Consider the following 7215-nt stretch of genomic DNA (forward strand, 5'->3'; position numbering starts at 1 on the left):
AACATTTCCACAAAAATCATTCAACAAAAACAAAATCTAGCTCTTTTTAAAAAAAAAAAAAAAAAAAAAAAGTCGAACCTGGATCAAGACGGCGCCGGATCACAAAGACCGCGAGCTTGTTTGTTTCCGAACAAAGATCGAGGAAGAAAAATCACAACTCGATAGAGAGAAACGTATACAAATCTCGGGGGGAGTATACGTATCGATATGTCTAGGCACGCACGCAGTCAAACGTTTCCTTCGGTTCAATTTTAATTTCAAAAGTTCCCTCTTTTCAACGACGTCGTTTTTTTCTGATCCCTCTGTCTATGTCTGTCTCCCTCTCCCTCTTTATAAAACGAAGGACTCTGTACACCAACGAAGAAGAAGACGATGTCGAAGAAGAACAAGTCCTTCTGTCTCTTCGCTTCAAGAACAGAAGTGGTCGACTCGACACATTAATAATTAATTTATTTTGACAATAATTATGAAGTTTTATATTCAATGTGACATGTGAATTTATAATTGGCTCCTGTAATTGTATATTCCATTCCCTACCAGCATGAGACCGCGTGTGTTTCAAAACTTAGATTACCAATGTACCGGACTTTTGGTTTCCTAGCTCGATTATGCTCAGTGTTTTTTTTTTTTTTTGGTTTTGAAACTTTTTTATCATTATTTTTTAGAGACTGTCACTGGTTCATAAATTCTAGATATTCATGAATTATATAGGATTTATAAGTTCTACGGATGAAAAGTTAAATTGATTATGGTTATGTTTGGTTATACTCGATTAGGTTTAGTTCGATTTCTACATTCATCTATGTAAGTCACATCTATTAATTGGCTGGTCGATTTTGTCTCAAGTGGAAGGAAGGCGTGTTAGATTGATATTTCATTACATGTGCTTACCCGTTTTCTCTTCAACAAATTCTAACGTTTATCTATACTTCTTATGATTATACGCCTGACTTTTTCAATTAATTACAAAAATTTCTATTACTTTTTTCAATTGTTTTTAATGATTTTCGGAAATTAAAAGCCCAACAAATTAGAAAGTAACATGTTTCTGTCCAACTAAACAAAACAACCTAATAATTTAAACAATTTATCTATCATTTAAGCATATTTCGTGTATGTTTACTAACTCATCCATATTCGTTTGTGTTCTAACCTTATACCCTAAAACTCTATTCAAACTTTATCTATATTCAAACCCTATTAACACCATCAAAAACCCGTTGTCCAAAAAGCTATACCAAATATATTAGAGTTTATTATAATGCATATGTCTTATTTAAAATTTTCTTATACGAAGTTGTCAAAATATATTAAATATTATCTTTCAATAATATTAATTATACTATTATAGTATAGGGTTAGCATATTTTAAAATCATTGGTTTTCAATGTTATTGACCTTTTAAACAGCCAATAATATTTAAATAATTAAGTATTTATATTTACCAAATTTGGTATATAAATATAAATATAAAACGTAATAAATAGAAACTCATAGATTTTCGGATTCAAATCAAATAAATTCCAAGAATATTCTCTATAACATCCATTTTTGTAATTGCTACATACAATAAATTCAAAAGATAATATATAGAAACAAGATTTTCCGATTTAATTAAATTAACTTGATGAACATGCAGATAATATATTATGTTTGATATGGTAACTGAATTTTCCGAATACTAATCTTAAAAGATAGAGATATTCGATAATAAAAAGAAGATCTCCAAACTTTCTCTCTGAGTTTCTCCTAAAACCTAAGCATTCTCTTTTGTCGGTTTTAGGATACTTAAACTTGTTTTGGGTTGGGATATAGAAAAAAAAAGTTGGTCGTTAATTTGTAAGCCCAACTTACCAGTAACCCTTCATTATTTTTGATCCTATAGACTTTAAAGCTCAGTTTTTACTTTTTTATATTCGTTAACATAAACATGGATAATTTTTGTTTTCATTAAAAATGGTTATTTTTATGAATTAATTTTAAAATGGTTCTGATTTTGTATTATAAATGTTAATTTTAAAATAAAAAATCCTGATAATTTTCGAAAGTTATTATATATTGTAAGAGTTTTAAATATAATTTATTTTCATTATTAAAATCAACTTCAATATAAATAGATTTATAAACGATAAGAAATATTACTATGTAAGATATGTATTTCTCAATACAACGAAATCACAAGAATATTATATGTTAAATATTTAAATTTAGCCGATTTTGTTCTAAAAATACAAAAATGTAATTTTTAACTGTATTATCGAAAAAAAGGTACTGAACCAGCACCAAATTAAACTCGAAACTTTATCGAGTTTTGAATATTTTTATCCCAATCAAACTGAGAGCTAAACTAATTAATCCGAAACCAAACCTAAATTCACAAATAATCGAACGGTCCCTATATTTTTTTATTTGAAAAAAAAAACAAAATCACAACCGAAACCAAAAACAAAAAAAAATTAGTGAATAAAAATATTATAAAACTTATAAACTTCTTTTTTTAATCAAACCATAGATTACCTAGAACATAGCAGTCATACAACAAAAGATGCAGAGGAGGAAATTGAGTGCAAAGCTGTTTTACCAAGAGAGTCGGCTTGAACATTTGCTAAATGCGGGATATAAATAAAAGAGATAGAGGTGAAAGATTGTGCCAACATGGTGATGTCATGGAGCACACTTTTCAGGACCACATCTTGCCCATGAGACGTTAATAGCGAGATGAGAATCTTGGAGTCATAATACATGTTGATGCTACTGACATGAGAGGATACTGCAGTAACAAGTGCAGCTTTAACCGCCAATGCTTCAGCCACTAGAACCAAAGACACAAAACGCCGGTGAGAGGAAGAGCTTTCAATGAAAGAGTTGGTAGGATCACGGAGATGCCAACCCATTCCACAATTTCCAGACAAGGAGTCCCAGGCTGCATCAGAAAAACAAGACCAAGTATAGGGATTAGCAACTGGTATATTTGAGGCCGTAGAGATACCCACACACTGCATCAGAAAAACAAGACCAAGTATAGCTCAGGCGATTCCTTTAATGAAGTCTTTAAAGGAATCATCTGAACTGCCTTCCAAGCTCGCGCATCTTGAATAGCTTTGAGCACCGAGTACTGTTCTGAAAACAATTTATTCTCAAACACCAACTTGTTTCTATTGGTCCAGAGGACCCATAAGATCCAAGGGTGAAGAGGTGTATTTCCCAAGCCCAAAGGAGGAAGAGAGATCACCCTATGACAGTTGCTTAGGAGGGAAGCAATTGAGTTTGTGCCAAGCACATCCGGTTTAAACATATACAAGGGACAAGCTCCCATACTATAGTAGCAAAAGGACACTGTAGGAGTACAGGAAGTTCAGTTTCGTGAGCTCCGCAGCGTTTACACACAGGATTCACCGTCATGCCTTTGTTTTGTAACAGATCCCACCGGTAAGGCTTCATTATTAGCTTTCCACAAGAAGTGCTTGATCTTTGGGGATGTATCAACCTGCCACACACACTTCTTCCAGTTGAATATATGATCTTCCAGTATCCCATTATAGAGCTTCGCTATCGCATAGCCAGACTTCGTCGAGTAGATACCCAAGGCATTTTGGTGCCAAACGCGCTTGTCAGGTGCTCCCATTGCACTTGGGATCAACTTTCGAATGATCTCCTCATACTGAGGTAGTACTTCCCGTATCTTTGTAGCATCCCAGTCATCAGATCCAGGAAGGATAAGCTTATCAACACACCACTCTGAAGTTTTGAGGGTTGGGGGGCCGACTGGTGATAGAGGTTCAGTAGTAGATAACCACGATTCTCTCTGGTTGTTGACTCTTGTACCAGAGCAAATAGTGTTAGGTTTTCAGAGTTCATGCTGTGTGTGTGAGAAGAAGCCACTAAGGGAGAAATGAGAGCTTAAACTGAAGAGAGAAAGGTCTAGTGAAAACAATATGAACTTGGACATAAACAAGAGATTTAGAGAGATTAAGAGATTTAAGTATAAGAAAGGGAGAGATTAAGGGATTCTTATCTAAGAACACACTTTGTATTATGAAGGAGGAGGGAAAATCCCCCTCTCTCTTTAAGAGAGTTACAAAATGTCCATACACATGGCTTATATAAGCTTTACATGTTTGCGACATTAGAAACCTAAATCTAATGGATAGAAATGACTTGAGAGGAATGGATGGCTAGGATGGAGTTTTCTTGTTTGCAATCTGAGTGAATTGATCTGATTGGAGTAGAGAATGCTGGCTGGTGATTGGTTGATTCAAACTGGTCAAGCCAAGGGCTGGCTCCTGATTGGTTCTCTTAAGACTCCCATGAACCTTGTTCACAAAGATGGCTAGATACATGGTCCAAGATGCTCCTTCTTTACACCTTTGGACATGCTGTCTTTTGGAAACACTTGGACAACGCCCTCTCTCCTCCTTATCCATAAATGGTCACATTTCTCTTGGATAAGGTTGCCTGATTGCTGGACAAACCGACGCCCTAAGATTGCACTAGTTCTGGTCGGCCCGGGTGAAGTACGGTCGATGGTATGGACCGCCTGTCCGTACCTCACCCTATATTTGCACAACTCTCCCAACTCCTTAAATAGTTGAACCTGACTTGGTTTGGGTCGCCCTAAGCTTGTACGGTACGTACAATGCCTGTACCGATGGTCGACCCTATTTCACCACTCTTCAAGCTTGAAACCTTGAAGAACTTCCTCATTAAAAACCTCACCAAGGAAAACCCTTTGGGACAAAACCTTGATGAGGGAAAAAGAGTAGAGCCTTCAAGGCCTAGGGATTGGCCAGTGATCCTATATGCCTTAGTATCACTGAGGTTTAGGCACATACGCTCTGGATCACGGCCTCTTCACTTCACCACTCTTCTTGGACTTCTTCTCGAACTCGATTTGTGTCTTCCCTTCTCTCATGGCTTCTCGCCATCTCCATCAGGTAAGATCACGCCCACTTCATTGAGAATCCAAGTAAGGTCCCTGATACATCATTCCACAAGTGTATCAGTTCTCAGGAGATAAACCTATCATGAATGTATATAAAGAGATAAAGATCAGGTTTACTCCCTTGTATAAATGATGAGGAGTGGCTGCTCTTCACACGCCACTTGAATCCCTGACTTGATGAGCTTAACAGCTCCTTCTCTTATCATGCAAGCTCATCCACACTCCCCCTCAAGCTTGAGACCGAGTATAAGGAAGGTCCAAGCTTGATGGTGAGCGCATGATAGCTCCATGATAAGCCTTGTGGAGAGCACCTCCTTCTCTTTCAGACTTGATGCTTGAATCTTCCACTACATCACCATTGCACTGAGGAGATACCTCAGCCCACTCTCCAAGCACCTCACACTAGCTTGTTGAGTGACTTTCTTCTTCCCTCCACTTCGGCTGGATCATTCCATGAACAGCTTGCAATGGCCTTAAGTAACACAGGTCATTGAGCAACAGAATCATCAGGTGGCTCACTTTGCTCCCCTCCTCAAGCTTGGATTGAGTATGGGTCCAAGCTTGAAGTGAGCCTCGGTGAGCCTTAAGATCAGGAGCACAACATCTCATGGACTACGCTTCAACCACTGATCAACCCTTCCCTTTATCTCCAATGCCTTCTGGTCACCAGTCTCCTCCAGACTTAGGTGATGACCACTCGCCTTGTGTATCCACATACACCCCAGCGACCATTCCCAATGGGTAAAGTCTTCCTCTTCTACTTGGATTGATGATGGACAAAGATCACATCATGTGGACCTGAAACATCACTCAAACTCCAGCAAAGATAAGACACAAGCATTGGGATCAATCTTTGACTAATCATCGTTTGATCTCTAATGTCACAAGCTATGCAACAGATTGAAACAAGCATTATCAAGTTCACATCTTTGCAAGCAATCTCTCTAAGTACAAGCAAGATCAAATCAGATTCAAGACAAGCTACTTAGGCATTCTAACTTCTGCCTTAACTACATTTAGACTTGAATCTAAGTGTATCAATCTAAGGCAGCAGCAAGATGACAGTATGAACTAACCTTAATCAGTTTCTATTCATGAATTCAACAAGAGATAAGACAATACAATCAAGGGAAGTTTACTAAAATGACTCAAATTAATTGTGTTATTACTAGAATGACTCATATTTTTCAAAAATTATTAGAATATTTTTCTGGTCGAAATTGCCCTTATCCATAGTTATAACAAAAAAAAATATTACCAAAGTACCCTTACCATTTGGTCGTCGGCAGATTTATTTTCAAAAAAATAAATCTATCGAGTAATAAATCTGTTTAGAAAATCTGTTTAGAAAAATAAATCTATCGTTAAAGTGGTGTCAGATTTATTGCCACGATAGAGTTAATTGTACGATTTGAATAGAAAACAGATTTTTAAGAATATGTCTGGCGAATGAAGTGGTAGATTTGTTACAAATGATCGATTTTTGTGGTCAGCTTGCTTTCTCATGTACCGACTTATTTTCTTATGTACGACTTGTTTTTTTATGACAGATTTATATAATCCTTATCCTTATCTTGTTAGGATAAACATGACCTTATGACGGTCTAATACCTTGTATATATATGGACCTTCTGGTCGACAGTAATGAGAACAGAAGTATTTTCCCCAACACTTCATTCACAACACGTTATCAGCATGATAGACTCCAAAACCCTTAGACAAAACCTAACCTAAAATCCGTCACACATAAACCCTAATTCAGGCGCAACTTAAGATCGATCTATCTCTCAAACCCTGAGGAACCAGACGACGAGCCACATATCAAATTGAAGCTCTTGATGAGACGAATCCATCAACGAAAACCGTTCGTCGATCCGATCTCAGACGAGCCCACACTCGCAGAAACAATACACGGCGCCATCTTGGTCTTTTGGAACCCTAATTCCAAAAAAACCCCAAATTGTTCTTGCTTGCGTTCCGGCTTACAAACACCCGATCAGCTCCAGTCCTAAGGTGTTCCTGATCCTAGATGACCTCAGTTTCCAGTTCACATCACAGCCAGCTTGAGTTCCCAATCAACCCGCTCGCGAACTCAAGAAGAAGACGCGTCTCGCCTCAGCACGCGACCGTTCCAGCTCGTCCCATCTCGTGTCCGTTCGAGGTTCTCTTGGTGGTCCGGGTTCTACAATCTGCAAAACAAAGGTAATCCTAAATTCTGAGAACATGAATCGAACCTGATTGTTTGTAAAGATTGAAACCCTAAAAACTAATCT

General features: G+C 37.3%; 1 protein-coding gene across 2 annotated transcripts in view; it reads right to left on the reverse strand.

Moving 5' to 3' along the window:
• Positions 1 to 483, reverse strand: part of LOC106301881 — a 3567-nt gene extending 3084 nt beyond the window's left edge. For both annotated transcript variants that reach the window (XM_013738365.1, XM_013738366.1), the window contains exon 1: positions 79 to 483. The gene's annotated coding sequence lies outside the window, so the exon portion shown is untranslated. The remainder of the gene's footprint in view (positions 1 to 78) is intronic.
• Positions 484 to 7215: the final 6732 nt, after the last annotated feature.

This window comes from Brassica oleracea, chromosome C7 (genome assembly GCF_000695525.1).
Source record: "Brassica oleracea var. oleracea cultivar TO1000 chromosome C7, BOL, whole genome shotgun sequence".
In the NCBI taxonomy this organism is placed as follows: domain Eukaryota; kingdom Viridiplantae; phylum Streptophyta; class Magnoliopsida; order Brassicales; family Brassicaceae; genus Brassica; species Brassica oleracea.